The 10,294-nt window shown below is 35.9% G+C and overlaps 1 pseudogene; it reads left to right on the top strand.

Moving 5' to 3' along the window:
- Positions 1–1,377: 1,377 nt before the first annotated feature.
- On the top strand, positions 1,378–3,482 carry LOC113755229 (annotated as a pseudogene).
- The last annotated feature ends 6,812 nt before the right edge of the window (positions 3,483–10,294 follow it).

Genomic DNA, 10,294 nt, shown 5'->3' with positions numbered 1-10,294 from the left:
TTGAGAAGATGTTAAAAAAAATATAAACTTCATAAGAAATCGGTCTTGAACATATTAAGTTGAATTGATGCAAGTGTATTTCTTATGAAATATTTTTTATATTTTTCAAATTTATATTTTTATGAGATATAGCATTATGATGTGATAGTAATACAAAAGATTGTTTTTTAGATGATGGTTTTCTTGAAGTGAACAAAGTGGTTTAGGAATATTTTTATTTATCAAGTGAAAGGGTAGTTTAGGATTTTTAAAAATTTTGTTACACAAATAATAAAGATAAGGAAGATAAGTGATATTTTTAAAATTTTAGGGGTGCCAAGTGATAGTAAGAGAAATTTTGGGAGAGGTTTCTGATATTATCCCTTAGTTATTTGATATTTGGAAACAGAAGCAATTAGATAGCAGATGCAAATCAGTCCTCTAATTTGGTTAAGGGAGATGCGCTGGTTAGATACCGTATCTTGAGATAAGTTACAGACAAATATAGTCCACAAGTTGGCAAGGGAATGGAACTTGCTAGCACTTTGACTGGTTACATATATAAATTGTAAGAAGACCCATCAACTTTTATTAGCCAAATCTCAATCCCATTGTCATGTTACTTGAAATTACTACCTCCACAAAGGCATCATTGCTACTAATTCACCGGAAAATACCACATTCCTGAACTGATCATTGTTTCAACAGTCAATCTGTATTTAGTTTCGATCTTCTCCCCACAAACTCTGAAACTCATTTTCACAGGGAGATAATCTTACCATTGCCAGTTTATCTCATATATATCACATCATAAAAAGTGTTACAATAATTATCTCAAATAAATCATCCAAATAAATTCCTATCCAAACAAATCTATGTGATTTGGAGTTTTTTAACCATTTAACCAAAGGAAAATGCTAGTATTACAGTCCATAACTCATTTTGGAGTCGTGGACAATTCTAACCACACGTTAGCATGATGTTACTCATTTTGAAGTGACGGTCAATTTAAAAAGGTGATGTTATTCTCTTTTTTTTGTCGCAACGATAGATGTCCTATAACCTAATCTAGCCTAGTCTAAGGGGAAGGGGAGGGGGTTCGATGTGAGTACAGACTCCATCGATGAAGATCAATGAAGACCACCACAAATTGTGGCAAATTTGTGGGAGGCAGGGATTGAACCCCTGACCTCCAGCATCACCTTTAATGATGATGACCACCGGACCAAATGGCCAGTGAAAAAGGTGATGTTACTCGAAGCATTGCATCATTATCAAAGGTTAAATTTGAAATGTAAAATCAAATTGTCATGTATCTGGAGTCTGGACCCATTGAAAGTGTTGCACATCCGACAATCCAGTATATACAATGGTAGATAGTAAGATATAGGCTACCAAATTAACAAGATTTGGCAGTTGGATAGCCATGTCATTCAGACTTCTAACAGTAATCTTAGCCTATTTTCTAGTTCACACCGCTGCTGGTGCAGCAGCTTCTGACGATCTTGGGTTCATCTATCAAGGATTTCAATAATCAAATCTTAGTCTGGATGGAGTAGCCAAAATCACCAGCAATGGCCTCCTACGGGTAACCAACACCACCAGCTTACAGACGGGGCATGCCTTCTATCCTAATCCCATCAAATTCAAGGGCACATCTAATAGTTCAGCTTTCTCCTTTTCCACCCAATTTGTGTTTGCTATGGTAGCTGGGCTTCCAGGCATGCCAGGTGAGGGAATGGCTTTTGTGATCGCGCCAACAAGAGGCCTTGCAGAAGGGGCTTCCACACGTTTCCTCGGCCTCTTCAACACAAGCACAGATGGAAATAGAACAAATCACGTTTTTGCAGTGGAGCTTGACGCTATCCGAAACCCAGATTTTGACGATATCAATGACAACCATGTTGGTATTGACATTAACTCTATGAGGTCCAAGGTATCCCAGCCAGCAAGTTACCGGGCTAATAACAAGAATTCATTTGATAACTTAACTCTTGCCAGCGGTCAACCGATGCAACTTTGGGTGGAATACGATGGGGTGGATAGGAGAATCGACGTTACATTAGCTCCAATAGCGGCTGCTAAACCGCATATTCCTCTTTTGTCTCTGAGATATGATCTTTCGCCAATTTTACAGCAAACCATGTATGTTGGCTTTTCTGCAGCCACTAGTCCAATCGACAAGGGGATAGCCTTTACTGTACTGGGATGGAGCTTCAAGATGAATGGTGATGCGCAAGCGCTTGATCTCTCTCGGCTCCCCAAGCTTCCTCGGTTGGGACCTAAGAAAGTTTCTAAATTTTTCACCGTGGGATTGCCCCTGCTTTCCATACTTTTGCTGTCGATTGTAGCTTTTGGGGTAGCTTATTATTTAAGGAGGAAGTGGAAGTTTGCAGAAGTGCTGGAAGAATGGGAACTTGCCTATGGGCCTCACAGGTTCAAGTACAAAGATTTATACATTGCCACCAAGGGGTTTACACAAAAACAGCTGTTAGGGGAAGGCGGATTTGGCCAGGTCTACAAAGGCGTGTTGCCGACAAACATGGTTGAGGTTGCTGTCAAGAAGGTCTCTCATCGAGCAAGACAGGGAATGAGAGCATTTATTGCAGAAATCGTCAGTATTGGGCGCTTACGCCATAGAAATTTAGTGCCACTGTTGGGTTATTGTCGGCGTAAAGGAGAGTTGCTTTTGGTATACGAGTTCATGTCCAATGGTAGTCTAGACAAGTTTCTGTACAACCAACCAAACTGCGCCCTCAACTGGAGCCAAAGATTTCGAGTCATCAAAGGAGTAGCGTTAGGATTACTGTATCTACACGAAGAATGGGAGCAAGTAGTGATCCACCGAGATGTAAAAGCCAGTAATGTATTGTTAGATGATGAACTGAATGGGAGATTAGGAGATTTCGGCCTGGCAAGGCTATACGATCACGGAACTCTCCCTCAAAGCACCCATGTAGCGGGATCTATTGGCTACCTTGCCCCTGAGCATAATAGGACTGGGATGGCCACAACGAGCACTGATGTATATGCTTTTGGGGCCTTTTTGCTAGAGGTTGCCTGCGGAAGAAGGCCAATAGAACCCGAGCAGAACCAGCAGAGAGTATCGTTTTGGTTGACTAGGTATTTTCGTGCTGGAAAGCAGGTTGTATACTCCGGGCAGTTGATCATAATTTGGGTAATGAATATGTGAAAGAAGAAGCAGAATTGGTGTTGAAACTGGGCTTGCTATGCTCTCATTCAGAACCAAAGATTAGGCCAAGTATGAGGCAAGTTCTGTTGTACTTGGAGGGATCAGTTGCCTTGCCAGATTTATCATCACTAGCCATGGGCGTTTCTGCTGTTGGCCTTGGCTTCACCCATCCTGACTTCGAAGATATTACATCGTCATTTGCAACTTCCTCAGACAGACGTTACACAACACATTCTGTAGCAGACTCCCTTCTCTCTGGTGGTCGGTAATTAAGATGCATATCTTTCTAATTTTGTAAATTTAGGAAAAATTAAAAAAAAAAAAAAGCTTCTACTGCTGTGACTATTCTGTTGAGTACATTTCCTGACGCATCTGTTCTGTTTTCATAATCTTTCTACCCATCAGAACCCCTTGTATTCTTCATTACTGTGGCATCTCAAATATGCAATGTTTTAATATTGTAAGTTTCTTCTTTCCTCTTTTTCTGTATCATGTATTTTCTAGTTTCTGTATGCCTTGTAAAAAAGATTCATTAATAGCACCTATTCATTAGCATCTTTCCTGAGAGAAAATTGAAATTGTTGCACTAAAATATTCTGGAAATAATCCCACTAAGCAAAGACACCCAACCCTTGGAAATTAATTATTAGTCACCAAACTCTTCATTACTCCAAGAGTCACACTTCTGCCCAATGTAGTACAAGTCCATTTATTATCTTGAAATTTTTTGAAATTTCGTTAACCTCTCCCTCCAATTACTCAGGCTTCTTCACTTGCTAGAAATCTCTAACTTCATTTAATTCTTCTTTCATATTTCAAAATTAGCTAAGAATCAACATTATAGCGCAATTTCAGAAAAGTATCACAATCATGACAACGGCATGTTTAGATTGATATTTTCTAAAATTTTTGTAGAAAAATATATTATGATAATTTAATATATGTGACGTAAAAATATAATTAAAAAATATGTTTACGAAAAATTTAAAAATTTTTTAAAAGAAAATAAATTTCCAAACAAGACTAATTTCCTGATATAAATACAAAAGAGGCAAAGCATATGAATCTGAAAGTTAATGTGGTCCTATGAATGGAAACCACAATTTGGATTTCTTGCATGGATACCTACCCAATCGCCTAACCAGCACGGCATTTAAACGTTTCCCCTCGTCAAAAAGGAACGATGCCGTTTTCCAACATCTGGACCAGTTTACAGGATTAGTACGATTCCTCGGTATGATTTTAGACTGACGATGACAAATCAGTCGCATGACAACATCTGGACCAGTTTACAATGAAAATCTTCGGATTGGCTTGTTAAATGTACAGTCTAGCGGTCCAAGTTGGCTAAATTTGAGTCACATCCGTCGAGTAAGTTACTGGTGATTAAAGACCGTATATGTTTGTATAAATGATACTCACTCCGTCCGTTTGACAAAAGAAAAAAAAAAAAAAAGATACTCCCTCCGTCCAAAAAATTGGGACATTTTTTGGGAGTCGCACTTATTATGCACAGTCAAATGATGGGCTGTAGTTTTCGTATTCTTCCCGTTTTATCCATTGTTTGACACACGAAAATAGCCAGCTAAAAACAACGGTCATAGGACTTGTGAAAGTATGCATGTGTTATGGTGGACCATATGTAATTATTTATTATTAATTGATGGAATCTTGTCATTATTGTTAAGGTTATAAAAAGAAAGTGGTATTGAAAGTTGTTTAACTTTTACGATGAGACTCTTATTTTGGAACAACAAAAAAGTGGAAACATGACATTAACAATGAAACGGAGGAAATAAAAATTATGATTACTATCAAAAATTATTTTATAGAAATGGTTTCACATTTTCTTTGATCTTGTGTTTAGATTGCGATTTTTCATAGAAAAATTCTCTTAATACATTTTTCAATTACTTATTTATCTTACAAAAACTAAAAAATTACTTATTTTTCAATCACTTATTTATCTTATTTCAATCACTTATATATCTATTCGTTATAGTATATTTTCTACAAAAACTAAAAAATCTTACAATCCTAACAGGCAAGACTTGTAGGGTATCTAATGCAAATAAAATTGTATAGATTGATAAATATTTAATACTTACCTATTTTTGTGGGTTGTTACTTGTTACTAATACAATTTAATTTTTTTTTTTATAAATTTAAGAAAAAGGTAATTTTTTTTGCTTTGTTGGTGACCGTTTACCGTTTGTAGTAGACTTATCTAGGAGTACACGCATTCAGCATAGCATGGTTTTCTACAAAAATGGTTATTGATAAGTTGTTTCTCTCAAGATTAATAAGGAGTCACTGAAATTGGGGAAGAATTGGGTTGGATGGTAACTTGTGAAGGATTCTAAGTAAGATATTTTGAATTCAAAACATCTCACTTACAACAAAAAATAAAAAAAATAAAAAAAAAAGGAATCGAAGAAGTTTTAGGTATTTAAAGTAACTCGAAAGTCTATTTAGTGTATCTATTATACTTCTAGTTCAATACCGCTTCTAATTTTGACTATCTAATGACTAGATTGCCTTAGGTGGCGTATAATGAACTTTTGTTGTAATTAAATTGTTTCTTGATGTACTTAAATTCTTCACCCAAGGACATAGATGGAAAGGAACATAAACTAAACATGCCTCAGGATGGAGTGAGAACAAGAAAAAAAGAGGAAAAGAGACATATATATACACACAAAAAAAAGAGGAAAAGAGACATATATATATAAAAATAGAAATAGAAAAATAGGGTGCCTTTAGATTTGTTAGTAATTATCTTAAAATTTTGAGGGCATTTGTCAGCATAAAAGAATAATCTACAATTAGAACTCAAAACTGGAAAAAATCCTAGATTTTTATTTTTTTTTATCTTTTTTGACTTAAAAATCCAAAATCATAATAGAAAAAGTAGTTGCAATAGACAATAATATAGCATTTTAAGAATCACAAGCTAAAATCATGCTTCCATTATCAGTTGAGAACAAGACCAAATTTTTTTAATAAATGGAAAACATAACTTCAAAGTTTTACTCCAGTCATTTTAAAAATACATGATTTTGATATATGCGCATGCCTAATTGTGGATAAGGTTAAATTATAATTTATTCCTCCAATGCATACGCTAATTCTAACTTTACTCCCAAACATTTATTTTGTGTCATTTATCCCCAAAAGAGACGATAATACCCTTCTACAATGCCAAGTTTTATTTTTAAATTAGCTTCTTAATTTTTCTATGAATTTTAACATGCGGTTCAATTTTGACCATTCTAATTGATGATGGTAAAGTTTCACATGAGATTAGTAGATATATTAAGGGATGTATTAATAATTGATTATATTTGAAAAATGGTAAAGAAAAGATCCTTAAGAAAAAATCCATTAGCGAAAAAAATGAATAAAAATGACCAAATAACCAATATGTGAATTTGTAATTGATTTTGAACAGTCTAATTTTAAGGAAATAGAGTGCACATTTTTTCTTAATTTATTAAATTAGAGAATATTTGAATTTGGTTTTAATTAAATAATTGTAAAGAAAAGTATATATTTTCTTTAATTTGGTAAATTAGAAAATGGACATTATAATTTGTTTGTTGGATAAATTTGCTTAAGAATAAATATTTGAAGATAAAAGACTAATTTGGAATAAAACAGGGAAGAGAGAAAAGAAAAGAGAAAAAAAATAGCATACTAGAGGGATAGTTTTGTCTTGTAGAGTGTTAAGTGACACAAAAAAAAAAGATTAAGGGTAAATTGAAAATTAGAGCATACGTTAAATGGATAAATCGTAATTGGCCCTATAAAGAGAAGAGAGAAAAGAAAAAAGAAAAAAAATAGCATACTAGAGGGAGAGTTTTGTCTTGTAGAGTGTTAAGTGACACAAAAAAAAAGATTAAGGGTAAATTGAAAATTAGAGCTTATGTTAAGGGGATAAATCGTAACTGGCCCTATAAATAATTTAGATGTTACTGATTAATCTTCTCTATACTAGTAGTGTATATACTATCATCATTACATACATAACAACTAATCTAAAGTTAAATTTGAAATCTAAATTTTATATTTGTGTCATGTGCCCAATCATAATAATATATACACTTTCAGTATATACAAGATTAAGTCTACTTTTAATATAGATAGATTGTCAACTACAAACAGTTTTCCTTCAAAAAAATATTTTTAATACATAAATTCAACAGACACTACAACAAAAATGGCCTTTCCTGACATGCCTATAAGGACACTTGTTGATTTGTTGCATTATAGCACTCCTATCATGACACTTATTATCAACTCAATAATATATACTCTAATTTTTTTTTAATTCATCAGATATAAAAATAATAATGTGCCTTTAGACTACCTAACATGACACTTGAGAAAATGTGAGATGTACCAAAAAAAAAGAAAGACACAAAACGACATCGTTTGATTTTGGCGGAAGATTCATTTGCTGTAAAATACTCAAAATTTTCATTTTGCTGGCCAAAACACTTAGTCAAAATTTTCATTTTCCGGCTCCACCATTTCCGACCCCCTCCCCCTCTCTCTGTCTCTCTATCTCTCTGTTGTCAGATTCCGACGTAGTTGGTGGAAAAAATGGGTAGCAGCCAAACAGCAGTTTCGTTCCTGACCAACATAGCCCGTGCCGCCTTTGGTTTGGGTATCGGCGCCACCATCCTCAACTCTTCCCTCTACATTGTCGACGGAGGGCAGCGGGCTGTCCTCTTCGACCGGTTCCGCAATGTCATCGATGACACTATTAGAGACGGTACTCACTTCCTCATCCCCTGGCTCCAGAAGCCCTTCATCTTTGACATCCGTACCCGTCCCCACACTTTCTCCTCCATCTCCGGCACCAAGGATCTCCAGATGGTCAACCTCACTCTCTGGGTCCTCTCCCGATGGTCAACCCCTTTCTTTGACACTACATGAATAGGAGAAATCCAAACACTATCAGAAATTGGAAAAATTATACCTGCATCCAACCATTTAAGGATTTCTACTCTTATCACTTCTTTCATGTTTGGATTTAACCTTCTTTGAGTTTCAACCACTGGTTTAGAATTCTCTTCCAATAAAATCCTGTGCATACAAATAGTTGGACTAATTCCTTTGATATCAAAAATTGTCCATCCTATAGCCTTTAAATGCTTCCTCAAAACACATAAGAGCTTGTCTAGTTGTTCCTCATCTAGTGCTGAATTTACAATCACCGGCAGTGTCTCTTTTTCTCCAAGAAACGCATATTTAAGGTGCTTAGGCAGCGGCTTAAGTTCAAGCTGTGGTGCTTGCTCACATGATGGTGGAGGTAGTCGTTTGCTCAGTCCTAACTCCTCATATGCATTTTTCCTTTTGTAAGGAACCTGAGCCTGCAAAAATTCAGTCATTTTTTCAATTTGTTCCTCTTGTATACCTATACCATTAAGACAAAGTTCAAGAGAATTATTATCAAGATTAACTTGACTCATTTCTAATGCCAATTTATCACATATATCAACCGAATAAACATGGTCGGTAAAAGAGGGATATTTTTTCACTTTACTCAAATCGAATTCCACTTCCTCTTCACTGATTTGGAACTCAAACTTACCTCGTTTGACATCTATTATTGTATCTGCGGTGGCCAGAAATGGTCTACCAAGTATAATAGGTACATTAACATCTTCCTCCATATCTAAAACAACAAAATCGACAGGAATAATGAATTTCTGCACTTTAATGAGCACATTCTCCAATATGCCCATTGGATGTCTAATAGACCTGTCAGCCAATTGCAAGGAAATGTTAGTACGTTTCAACTCTTTCAACCCCAATTGCCTAACCACAGTTAAAGGGATCAATGACACACTTGCACCAAGGCCACAAAGTGCTTTAGAGAATTCTACATTATCGATAGTGCAAGAAACTGTGAAACTCCCTGGATCTTTCAACTTGGGCGGCAATTTGTTTTGTATGATGGCACTACATTCTTCTATTAATGCAATTGTCTCACTATCTACCAACTTCCTCTTTTTGGTCATTATCTCCTTGAGAAACTTTGCGTATAAAGGAATCTGCAAAATAGCATCCACAAAAGGAATGTTAATATGTAATTGTTTAAAAATGTTGACAAATTTCTCAAATTCTTTGTCATTTTTTGAAGGCTTCAATCTTTGAGGAAATGGCACCGGTGGAGGAATTGGTGTTGTATCTCCCATTTGTGGTTCATTTTCCTCCATCTTTTCTTTCCCTTTTACTTCCTTGCTTTCCTCTCCTAACTCACTCAATATCTTATTTTCTCTTCTTTCAAACTCTCTTCCACTTTCAACTACCGGCGGCTCAACTAATTCTTTACCACTACGAAGGGTTATAGCCTTCACATGCTCCCTTGAGTTCCCGTCAGTCTTGCTAGGTAAATCCCCTTGGTTGCGATTATTGACCGCATTAGCAATTTGGCCTAATTGGACCTCAACATTCTTATGCATATTGGTGAGTTGGTCCATTCTTCCCTCAATTCTTTCAAACCGTTGAGTAGTGGCACTAGCTAACTTTTCAATTTTATCATTTGATACATTGGCTAGCTTTTCAATTGCCAATTCCCAAGCTGGTTTGGACTCATGCAGTGGTTGCTTCGGTTGAAAATCCGGTGGATTAACTGGTCTCTGTTGGTTCCCTTGATCTTTCCATCCAAAATTTGGGTGATTACGCCATTCGGGATTATAGGTGCTGGAGTATGGATTGTTTTGGGGTGGACGGTTGTCGTTGTTAAGATATTGAACCTGTTTGCTGCTAGAACACATAAAATCATCATGATCTCCGCCACAAGTGGTACAACATGCAACAACTACTCCTTGATTAGAACTAGAACCAACTTGCCTATTAAGCATCTTAACCATATTATCCATTTTTGCACTTAACATATTCAAGGTATCTACTTCGAGCATACCTGCGGTTCTTCTTGTATTACCTCTTTCGTTTGTCCATTGGTAGTTGTTAGCAGTCATTTTTTCGATCAATTGTTGAGCTTCCTCAGCTGTCTTTCCCATCAAAGCTCCTCCTGCTGCCACATCTACATGCGTCTTTGTTGGATAGGTGAGACCATTGTAAAATATTTGGACTACTAGCCAATCGGGT

Source organism: Coffea eugenioides, unplaced genomic scaffold (assembly GCF_003713205.1).
Source record: "Coffea eugenioides isolate CCC68of unplaced genomic scaffold, Ceug_1.0 ScVebR1_132;HRSCAF=557, whole genome shotgun sequence".
NCBI lineage: Eukaryota > Viridiplantae > Streptophyta > Magnoliopsida > Gentianales > Rubiaceae > Coffea > Coffea eugenioides.
The sequence above is the reverse complement of the archived record's forward strand: the minus strand, read 5'-3'. Positions and strand labels throughout refer to the sequence as shown.